At 34.1% G+C, this 12,831-nt stretch overlaps 1 long non-coding RNA gene across 1 annotated transcript; it reads right to left on the bottom strand.

Annotated features, from left to right (window-relative positions):
- Positions 5,892-7,587, bottom strand: LOC108660849. The gene is made up of 3 exons (XR_001926542.1): positions 7,550-7,587; positions 6,809-6,891; positions 5,892-5,974 (listed from the first exon to the last, which is right to left on the bottom strand). It is a non-coding gene; the product is annotated as an uncharacterized LOC108660849 (long non-coding RNA).

Here is a 12,831-nt window from a genome sequence, read left to right as displayed (position 1 = left end):
CGAAATCTTCAACTTGTCACTCAAAAAAATTAATTAATTAGCAAATTTGTCATGATAACTTTTAGTTGGAAAAAATTAAATGCTAAAAAATTTGTAAAAGGAATAATGGGCTAAACTTAATCAATCAACTTTACACCTTGAAACATAAGAAAAAGAAAATATTAGTCAAAGAACTTTATAACTATGTTAGACATGTAAAATGGAAGGAAAAAATGATATCAGTCAAAGAAAATATCAGACTTTTTACTTCTAATTGTTAAGAGCTTAAATGTGTTCTAACTAAATGGTTGTCCATTGAATTCAAATGAGAAAATTCGTCTTGTATTCAAAGATTAATTGCTCAAGGGAGCTTGAAATAGTAAGTGAACATAAATGTCATGCCAATATTTTCATTTTAATATTGATGGAAGAAAAAATTAACGTATAGTACTATCACATTCAATAAATCAAATTTGTGCTAATATTATATTGGAGGAAATTAAAAATAAATGTCATAGTTATTAAAATCATAGCATTAACTTTAATTGTTTAGTAAATTTATTTAATCATACCATCTAATGAGTAAACAGTAATCACACTATCAATATTTTATTTTCTGAACATGTTGGAAACTTGGAATTGTTGAATGAAATGAGATTGAGCTTTTAACTATTAAGAAAGCTTTCTTGATTTTTGCTAAATCCAAATGGGTTTCTTTTTATAGATTATTGATAGAAAGAGTCCATTGATGCAGTGGGATGGGTTAAAAATCCAAGTTCTACTCCATGAAGATTACGTTCCCATTATCCCATATGAGGTTCATTGAATAAGGATGTAAGGTATGCATCCATGGAGCTTAAGTGTATGTTTGGGGAAGGTATACTACATTCTATGTAATGAAACATTCCAATTTCAGTAAATAAAAATGGACATTTACTAATATTTATCTTATTTAATTTTGCTAAAACTTTTATACAATTATTGTCGACAGAATTTAATTTCTTAAATGTAAAATCATTACTGTCATGATAATTAAATATACCAAAGAATCAATCAAAATCGAACAAAAAAAATACAAGTAAAATTTTTCACAAGTTTAGAATCTCGGCCTTTTCATGTCTGTTATTACATGTCCAGGCAACTTCCACAGGAAATTAATGCATTTGATGTCCGTTTGTGTAACTAACAACTATCATATCATGCATCCATCTCTCAAAGCTAGTTAAAACACATATGGCGGATTACTTCAATGTTTTACACTGAAAAACAGAAAATAGCCATGTCTAATCATGACCGCCCTTCCTTGATTATCCATGTTTACAGATATTAACATAATTCTAGAAAATTATATTAACTATGATATTAACAAGTAAAATGGAAGAAAAATTTTGGCTAAAAATATGAAATTTACTTGTGAAAGAGTCAAAACTTGATGGCTAGAGTCTTGTTTTCCTGCAATAAAAAAAAAGTAGATAAATTAGACCTTATTGAACCCTAAACCCAAATCAAGGAAACCCAGATTTGAAGAAGAGAAAGAAAAAGAAGAAAAACCCTAACCCATATAAAAAAAACCAAAAAATCATAATTAAAGAAAAAGAGAAAGAAGAAAGACTAAGCAAAAACTCTGAGTTGAAAAAGAAAAAATCAAATTTGAATAATAAGGCTTACAGTTTGAGATGGAAATCTGAGAGAGAGAGCCTTTGAAATCGACGATCACTGTGGTGCGTATGTGTGAGAGTTTGAGAGAGAGCCTTCGAAGATGGACTGGAGATGGACTGGAGAAGAGAAAGCGAAGAGTGGAGATGGACGGCTCACAGGGGACAAATTCGCCTGAAGATGGATTGGAGATGGACTAGAGATGGAAGGCTCACGGGGGGACGGCAGAAACCAGAAGGCAGAAAGGCTGAAAGGGATAACTGAGATTGGGAATATTTAGATTTAATAGTTTTTTAGGTAAAATGTCTAAAATGCCCTTCGGTTAGTTCGGTTAGAAAAATGTCTAATCGAAATCGAACCGAAGTAACTATACTAACCGAACTATTATAACCGAAATAATCGAAAAACTGAACTAACCGAACCAAAAAAATCAAACTCATTTCGGTTCAGTTCGGTTGTTCGGGTCGGTTCCAACTTGCTCACCCCTACATAGGAACATGAACAACGTTGAGGTTGAAAGAGACTTGTAGTATTTTGCGATTCGAACTATAAAGTCAATGACGATTTAATAATTTTAAAAGTTTAAAATAAAATATTTAAATGAGGTCTTTTTATTAATTATTAAAATTTTTAAATTTTTTTAATATAATTAATTATATTATTATTATAAAAATATAGAACCTTTTTCAAATTTGAAACCTAAAATCCTTGCTTAGGTGGCCTTACCCAAAGGTCACTCTATACTAGGTGACTTGTTTACAATGTTTATGGTAAACATTATTTACTTCCTGCCCACCTTTTGCTTTCTTTTATTTGCCTTCAAGACATTTTTTATGTTAATTCTCTTCTGTATCATAATAAACTCGGCACCAGCTTCATCAACTTTGGTCTATGGTCTGCTCAGCTTCTCCGTTGCTCTCCTAGTAAATAGGGAGAATAGGATTAATTAAAATTGTTGTTAAAAGTTTTAAATTTTTTTAGGTTAATGTATAGGATAAAGATGCAATTTTTACATACTAAAGAATATTAAGTTGTGGTCCTTGGTTTCCATATTAAAGACCAATACACTTATTTGAAGTTCCTAATTTTTCAAATTATTCGAATGCTTACTCAAAGTATGTAGTATTTCATACTACCTTTTTATCAAAATTTTAATTTTTAATCTGAATTAAACAAAGCATTAACATTGTATTAATGCAAGATATATAATATCCATTAAATAAAAGATACATAGGATTTTTTTAAAAGAAATTATTATAGAAGCTATAAAGTATTTAATTATAAATCTTATTTGGTATAGTGATTTAAAATCCTAATTCTTAATACATGATTAAAATTATTATAATGTAAAGTACAGTGAGCTTAGTTTAAAAGACTGAGAGATAATAATAATTGAATAAATAATTCTTAATTAGTTAACTACACATTTAGATTCTATGTAAGTTATTTGTTTGAATAAAACAAACTAATTAATAAAAAAATCTTTCATATTTTTAAATAAATAAATGAGATGATGGTCACATATTTTTTAAATAAATAAATTTTGATAAAAAAGCAATGAAAATAATTATTAGCTCTATAACTTTCAAATTGATCTTATGTTCTGAAATGACAAAAGAATATGATCAAAATTTTCTCTAAGTATTGATAAATCAAGCCTAGACATTCCTTAGTACTTTCAAATGAGTTTGAGAAGAAGAACAATAAAAAAAGACTTTGAAAAATACTTTTTGGTCCAAATTTATCGATACATTCTTAATGAGTGCATCAAATACATATATTCAATGGGAGATTAAATGCCTAATTAGTTTTAGCTAGAATAGATTTAGAATCAGATTTAGGTGTTTTTTGTTATTTTATTAGTTTAGTTTAATTAATATTTAAATATTTATTTTAAGTTAATAATGTTAGTTTTATGTTATTTATATTTATTTTTATGGTTTTGTAGGAATAGGATCAAAATTAGTTTCAATTGTTGAAGAAAGGTGCGTAATGGACTAGTGCTCTGTTTGCATATATTTTGGTTTTTGAGCATATCTCTCACGACAGAAGTCCAAATGACATTATTTTTTAACCATTAGAAAGCTAGGAGGCAACGCTACAATTTTGATGTTTACTACTTTGCCCAGTTTTGATCATAAGGTTGTCTAAATCTTTATCAAAATAAAAGTACTGTACTAAAAGAATAGAATTGAGACAGAACCTTTGAGAGTCGCGACTCTAGGAAATGAGAGCCGTGACGCTCACCGTATTTTTCAAAAATAACAAGCTTATGGGGATTTGGATGCTAGGGCTTTTGAAGGCTATTTAAGGGGCTTTTTTTAGAGGTTTCTAGGAAGAGGCAGCAGGCAATTTCTCTAGAGAAAAAGAGCCAAAAACAAAGCAAAAAAGCAATAGAATTTGAGGGAGAATCAAGATCACAAAGCTTCAACTATTAGTTTTCCCTCTTTACTTTTGTGTTTTTCTCATTTTCTTTAACTTGGATTAATGGCTAATTTTCCTTGGATGAAGTTTTTATTCAATATTATGAACTAAACTATTTTTCTAGGATTGCAATTTAACTCACATGTAATCTAAATTTTTAATCTCTTTCTTGCTTATTTTTAATGGAATTGAATTGTTTATTCAAATTTGTTCTTAATGCTTTTAATTGCCTGATCACCAATTAAATTGATTTAGGAACTTAAACAAACTTGGGAAAGGGAGTTTAGTGTAGACTAAAATTGGGATAGCATATGATCATATTAATTGATTTACGTATAGGATAGGGATATGACTATAGGCCATATGTAGCTAGATTAGAGCTTGAACTTAATGAATTTGTTTTAATTTTAATTCACATAGGGATATAATATTTTGGTTAAAATAGATATTTTTATAAGACGAGTTGGGAGACCCTTATAAATAATTGAGGACTCTAGATTAGCGATTCAACCCATTGAAATAAGTTAAGGAAGAGAGGTAAGATTTAGATGAAGTGTGAGGGATATTGTAATCCTAGGCTTGTTTGATTTGCTGTTTACCCAATTATCTTGTTGCTTTAATTTTTAATTAAATTAGTTTTAGTTGAGGAGTTTTTAGTTTAATTAGAATTCAGATATTAATTATTTGAATAAATTTAAATTGTTCTAATTTTAGTACTTAGTAAAATTTTAGATCAATTCTTTATGGGATCGATACTTTTCTTGCTTATATACTATCTATACGATACGTATACATGCGTAGTAGAATTTTAACTGACAAGCTTTTGGTGTCGTTGTCGGGGAATTGTTTCTACAATTTTTGCTAATACTAATACCAAGCAAATTTAGTCTTAGTTCAATTTTTTTATTTGATTTTCAGGTACTTTTGGTTGAGGTGATGAATTATTATAACTATCAGTGGCTATCTGAACAATTTATGCCTAGGGTTGCTAGTGATTATGAATTCGCTACCAATGCTTTGGCTGCCCAAGTTGATGCTTTGCCTCAAACAATTGACACTTGGGGTGTTAATGTTTTTCAAAGCCCTTTTGTGGCATGCAAGCTTTGTGGAGATAGGCACTCTAGTGATTGTTGTCCAACCTATATGAATCAATGCAATTTGATGGAAGCTTCAATAGGCAGTAAAACAATTCGTACTCCAACAATTACAACTCATGGTGGAATCACTCAAATTTTTCATGGAGTCATGATCAGGGTCCTAAATATCCATCACAACCTATTTTTGTCATGACCCGGTACTCCCATCGAGCCTGTGACAACCGCCGTTGTGTCCTGATAGATACTCATTACCCGAAATGCCAATCGGAACCTCGGAAGGCTTTAATACAGTTTCTCATTTCCCCTATGAGTAACCATTGCCAAATATCATGTTCTAAAAGGTTTTAAGCTATTTCCAACTTAAAACAATAAAAAAAATTATTTCTGTCTCACAAGGGCATTTTGGTCATTTTTCCTTAAAAATTTCGAAACCAGGTAAAAATGTAGTATGTAAGTACAAAACACATAATTCATAATCAAAAATAAGTTTAAACGTCTAAGACCCTCATTTAAAATGAAATTATAATTATTTGGATATAATAAATAATAAAAAAAAATAAAAAAAAATATTCAATAAAATATTCTATGTTCTTATAAAACAATATTTTTGGAGTTATACATAAATAATTTTTGCAGCATAAAAGCAAAATAAATTCATACATACTGTAATACAGTAAGCCAGAATATTTAATTTAATTTACAATAACCAGTGGGCCCTCGAATAACCAAAAGTAAGGGAGATTGTGAACCTACAGTTTGAAGGATGCAAATCCAATGGTACCCTCGATGGAATCAGCTATCTAAAGCCTATTCTGAGCCTGAAATGGGTGGAAATGAGGGTGGTGAGATTATATAATCCCAGTGAGTAAACAAACATCATCCAAAATATCTAAAGTCGAGTAAATGGAGACGATTAAAATATTCCATCTCAATATTTATTTCATAACATAAATATTCATTTCATTTAAATAATCAACATGGCTTATGAGTATCTTAAAAGCTTGGCTCCTGTCAAAATCATTGTCGGGGATACCTTGGCCGAGGCATCTAACCGAGTCCACCAAGGCTGTTAAAAAGTTTCGTATACACATAAACATAGTTTTAGTTCGAAAAACACAGCCGTTCCTTGGCATTAATAGAGTTCATCATCACGAGGTGGTTCGGCGTGACGTGAACTCTAACCATACCTCAGGAGATACTCTACGTGCCTCTATGATCGAGGTACGTATATAACCGAATTTCGTGCCTCTTTAATAGGTTGGTCCACAAAACCCGCCCACTGCATTAAGCTAAACCCACCATACAATAAAATTTGCGATAGCATGACATGGCAATTATTTTATTTTACAGCCTCTCAAGGCAAATCAACAGTTCAAACATTTTCAGAACATTTACCAATTCAGCCATTCATGCCAATATTGCCATAAGCTAATCAATTAGAACCATAAATTCATAATACATCAAATGGTCTCCAATTACTCTATTTTCAAAGCCATCATTGAATTTCAAGACAATTTATAAAATCATTTCATTTAAACACATTTTGTTTATAAAACCTAAAAATTAACCATTTAACTCTTTTTTCATAAAATTCACAAAAATCGAATAAAAAGACCACTTTAGATAATTAAAATAATGATAATGTTACTCACTATTTTGGGAGTCGAATTTTTAGAATACTCCGACTATCGATCCTCGGGTACAATTTCTTTGCCTTTATCGGAGGATTCACCACCTAGACATAATGCACAATCAAGCAATTTACCACATTGGTGCTAAACCGTTATAAAACTATATGGAATGCAAATTGTTCGGATTATCGTCTAAACACGGTGTTCTACACAAATTCAATTGTGTACCTAAATAAAACGGTATTGGCCTAATTCGATCTATCACTCGATTAATTGGCCAATATGTCCAATTCAACTCCAATTAACTCCATTTTTCTTCCAATTCTCCAAACCATCAAACACAAGTCAAATAGCATAAAATTTAGCAAAATCATCTTCACATTTTTTCTTGGGAATTTCGGCCATGATGGGTGCATCAACACTATGATTTTTCCTACTTGATTTTCTCACCATAATTCATCATTTCCTAACCAATTCACTTGAAGTAAAATCAAATCCACCATCCACACTTTACATGGAAAATTTGGCCAATGATGGGTGATGGGAGGAAGTGAATTTTTCTTGTTGGCTTTTCATGCTACACATCACTAACTAACTAAAAATACTAAAATACATTGAAATCTAACCAAATCAAGAATCAAAATCTCCCTCTAAGTGTTTGGCCAGCAAGGGATTCATCATGATTTCATATGATTCAACCATGGAAAATAAGAAAAAATGCTTAAGAAAGAGAGATCTCAAGCTTAAATTGAAAAATCTTACCTTTTTTCACTTGTTGCCTTGAATTTTCACACTTTTTCCTTGAATTTTTCCACCTAGGGTTTTGTTCTTCCTTTTTCTTGTTTCTCCTTGGTGAGGCTGACCATAATGAAAAGAAATGGGCTGATTTTGTGCTAATTTATAAGGAACATAATAAAGAAATAAAAGCTTGACACTTGTCACCTTACCATTGGTCTATTTTTAAATTCTTAACTATTAAGCTTTCTTTCTCCACCACATAAAATCCTTCAATTATCCATAATAATAATGGGTGAAATTCAGGTGCTGGACAAGTGTTGGGTGCTGTAAAATTACAATTTTGCTCTTAGGGTGGTAAATGACTATTTTGCCCTTATCCTCTGAAAAATGCCAAAATTAAAATTTTTCACTTCTCAAACTCAAATTATACTCCAAATGATCAATCTTAGTCAAAAATTTCATCCAACACTCACATTTTAATCTCGGGTGGCAAAATGACCATTTTGCCTCTAGGTCAAGAAAATTTCAATTTGACTCCCAATCGGTCCTCGAACTCCGAATCACCATTTTAACTAATTCTGGGGTTTTAAAATTCTCAATTTCATCTTAAAATCTTTATTTGATCTAGTTCAAGGCTTAATTCAACTTAGTTGTACCATTCAGTACACTACCATCTTTTGATGATTTTTCGAGGCTTTCCAAGTATGCAAGCATATTGTCAATTACATGAATGACATGGCTAATATTTTATAAAGTCGGGCTTGACAGCACTACCCCCCTTAAAATAAAATTTTGACCTCAAAATTTCACTTACTGGATTCGAACAAAAGATATGGATATTGGTTTCTCATCTGGTGCTCGACTTCCCACGTCATCTCCTCCATTCGAGCATTCTTCCATAATACTTTCACCATTAGAATGCTCTTGTTCCTTAGCACTCGATACTTTAGATCTAGAATACGTACAGGCTGCACCTCGAACTTCAAATCTTCATGCAACTCAATCGGTGGTGTCTCTGGAATGTGGGAGGGATCGAGAACATACTTTTTCAGCATCGAGACGTGGAAACAATATGAATCTGATCTAACTCTAGCGGTAATTCAAGTCTGTAAACCACTGGCCCAATCCTTTCAATGATATGAAAGGGTCCAATATATCTCGGATTGAGCTTTTCCTGCTTCGTGAATCGAATCACACCTTTCATTATCCAATAAATACCAAAAATTATCACAATAGTGTAATCAAATAAGATTTAATACTTGGAATTTTCAAATTATTACCTTTCCAAGGAGAAACCTTAAGAAAAACTTTATCGTTGACTTCAAACTCTAAATCTTTCCTTCGTTTATCAGAATAACTCTTCTGCCTATCTTGAGCTGTCTTTAATCGCTCTCGGATAACCTTGATCTTGTCATTTGTCAGATCAATCAATTCCACATTAAACAATTTCCTCTCACCCACTTCATCACAACAGAGTGGAGTTCGGCACTTCTTTCCATACAGAGCTTCGTATGGTGCCATCCCAATACTATACTGAAAACTGTTATTATACGCGAACTCCACCAATGGCAAGTGTCTGTCCCAACTCCCAATAAAGTCAATGACATAAGCCCGTAACATATCTTCTAGAGTCTGAATAGTCCTTTCAAATTGACCATCAGTCTGCAGATGAAAGGCAATGCTAAATCTTAAATTAGTTCCGAGAGCTTCCTGGAATTTCGGCCAAAATTGAGAAGTAAACCGAGGGTCTCGATCTGACACAATAGAAACTGGAACTCCGTGTAATCTCACAATCTCATCTATATAAAGTTTCGCTAGTTTCTCAATAGAATACGTGTTATGGATAGCCAAAAAATGGGCGGACTTAGTCAATCTATCCACAATCACCCAAATAGCATCCTTCCCATTCTGTGTCCACGGCAAACCCAATACAAAGTCCATAGTCACATGTTCCCACTTCCATACCGGAATAGGTAAAGGCTAAAGAGTACCTGATGGTTTTTGATGTTCTGCCTTAATCTGTTGGCATGTGAGACATTTTGCTACAAACTCTGCTATGTCTCGTTTCATACCCGGCCACCAATAACTTTCTTTAATAGTCTGATACATCTTGGTGCTTCCGGGATGTAAAGCGTAGGCGAAAGAATGAGCTTATTCTAAAATAGCTCGTCTCAACTGGTCATCTTAAGGAACATAAATTCGGTCTCCAAACATCAAAGTACCATCATCACTGAGTCTAAACTCACTAGTTTCTTCATCTTGCAGCTTTTGAACTTCCTACTTTAACCAATCATCGGATTTCTGCAATTCTTTGATTTGATTCAACAATGAAGGTCTCACAACAAAACTAGCAAGTAGGGTTCCATCCTCACCATTATTCAACTGAATTCCTAGAGACTTCATCTCAAGTAACATCAAAAAATAAGAACTCCGAAGCGTTGTTAACGACGATGAGGATTTACAACTTAAGGCATCCGCTACAACATTTGCCTTTCCCGGATGGTAATCAATTACTAGGTCATAATCCTTGATCAACTCTAGCCACTGTCTTTGTCTCAAATTAAGTTCTTTTGGGGTGAGCAAATATTTCAAACTTTTATGATCAGTAAAAATCTGACAACACTCACCATATAAATAATGCCTCCAAATCTTCAATGCAAAAACTACTGTTGCTAACTCCAAATCATGGGTGGGGTAATTCGTCTCATGCTTCTTCAACTGTCGAGAAGCATAAGCTATTACTTTCTCGTCTAACATTAATACACACCCTAATCCCAATTTAGAGGCATCACTGTATACCACAAATTCTTTCCCACCAACTCGGAAGTGTCAGAACGAGAGCGAAGGTTAACTGGTTCTTTAGCTCCTGAAATCGACTCTCACAAACATCATCCCACTCAAACTTAACTCCTTTACGAGTTAGATGAGTCAAACGAGCAGCTATCAATGAAAATCCCTGAACAAATCTCCGATAATAACCGGCTAAGCCAAGAAAACTACAAATCTCAGTTACCGTTCTCGGTTGCTCCCATTGTAAGATTGCCTCAATCTTCTTGGGATCGACATAAATTCCAGCTCCGAACACCACATGTCCCAAGAAAACCACTTCCTTTAACTAGAACTCACATTTAGAGAACTTCGCATAAAGTTGTTTTTCACACAAGGTTTGCAACACAATACGCAAATGGGCAGCATGTTTATCATCATTCTTCGAATAAACCAGGATGTCATCTATGAATACTATCACGAACTTATCCAAGTATGGATGGAACACCCTGTGCATAAGATCCATAAAAGCTGTCGGGGCATTAGTCAAACCAAACGGCATCACCAGAAACTCATAATGCCCATAACGCGTCCTAAAAGCAGTCTTGGATACATCCTGCTATTTAATCTTCAACTAATAACACCCAAAGCTCAAATCAATCTTAGAAAACACCATAGCACCTTGTAACTAATCAAAAAAATCATCGATCTGGGGTAAAAGGTATTTATTCTTGATGGTTACTCGGTTTAGCTTACGGTAATCGATACACAATCGAAGAGTGCCGTCCTTCTTCTTTACAAATAGGACTGGTGCTCCCCAAGGAGAAGTGCTAGGGTGAATAAAATCCTTATCCACCAAATCTTGCAGTTGGACTTTTAGTTCCTTCAACTCTGCTGAAGCCATTCGATATGGAGGGATAGCAATAAGTGCGGTACCAGGAAGTAAATCAATAGGGAACTTAAGCTCTCACTCAGGAGGTAGTCCCGGTAATTCATTAGGAAATACATCAGGAAACTCACTTACTATTGGGACATCCTTTAATTTAGGTTCCCCTTTTGAAGTATCGATCACATGTGCTAAATATGCCGGATACCCTTTCTGCACAAGTTTTAAAGGTTTGATGGTCGAGATTACACAGGACGGTAATACTCGACGTTCCTCTGCAAATACAATCTCTGCTCCCTCCGAATTTTGAAGAACAACTTCTTTCCTGAAACAATCCACATTCACCCGATGTGTAGTTAACCAATCCATAGCCAATATCAAGTCGAAATCTTGGATCTCTAGAGGAATCAACTCACCCCTAAATTCTTCCTCACCAACCATTACTCCACAATCTCTATAACAACTGTTTCTAACTAGCTTTTCTCCTAAAGGGGTGTGAATTACAATTTCTTCCTCTAATGGTGATAAGTTTCTATCAGCAAGTGATGCAAATGCCATACTCACATAAGACCTATTTGAGCCAGAATCTATCAAAACATAAGCATATTTATCAAATAAAGACATAGTACCTGTCATTGCTCCAAGTCGGACCCATGCCTCATCTTCCATCACAACAAAAACTCTTGTCGAAGTACGAGTCTGTGGTCTCAAAGGTGGATATGCCAGGGTGTTACTCTCTACACCAGACTGTATAGCTACTCCCTGCCTCGGTGGTAACCCAGAAGGATCTCTCCTCTGCATATCCGTATGAGCTAGTGGAGATGGAGCTGTTGCAGTAGCCCGTCCTAGCTGTGGGCAATCACTCCTAATGGGGCCCGACTGACCACAATGAAAACATCGTACTGATCCCCTACACAGCCCAAAATGATTCTTCCCACACTTCTTGCATCTATCAAAACCTCCAAAACTCTTCCCAGAAGTAGTCATCGTAGATCTACTGAATCTCAGAGGCCTCAGCTGTGTTTGTGAAAATGGAGGTCGAGGAGATGTCACTGAAATAGAGGCAGTACTCCCTGAAGCAGATGAGTCTTTGCCTCTTTTTGGTGGCTGACTGAAAGATACACTTGTATTTCTCCTTTTTGCAAACTCAACTCGCATTCTCCTATTTTCATTTGCAAGCTTCTCGGCCCTTAAAGCCATCTGTACCATCTCCTTATGTGGCTCCCTACCAGTCACTGTCATCTGCTCTCTAATCTCATTACGGAGCCCTTTCTAGAAATAACTGGCCTGATCGTGCTCAAATTTCACCAGATTCGACACATATAACATCATCTCATTAAAACAAGCCTCGTACTCCTCTACCATTAAGTTCTCCTGTTTCAAACTCAAAAATTTTCTATTTTTTTCTTTTTGATGGAAATAAATGAAAATATTGACCATCAAATTCTCTTAGAAAGTCTGACCAGGTCAGAGGAATAATGGAACGAGATTTTACTAAATTCCACCATGTACTAGCTCTCTTTTCTAGTAATCTCGTGGCCACCATTAACTTCAGGTCATCATCCAACCTCATATCAGAGAGTGTCTTCGAAACCTGATTAATCCAATCTTTGGCTACGGTTGCGTCCAACTCACCCATAAAGGAAACGCAACC

The sequence above is a fragment of the Theobroma cacao genome, chromosome 2, assembly GCF_000208745.1.
Source record: "Theobroma cacao cultivar B97-61/B2 chromosome 2, Criollo_cocoa_genome_V2, whole genome shotgun sequence".
Lineage (NCBI taxonomy): Eukaryota > Viridiplantae > Streptophyta > Magnoliopsida > Malvales > Malvaceae > Theobroma > Theobroma cacao.
This window is presented reverse-complemented; position numbering and strand designations above follow the sequence as displayed.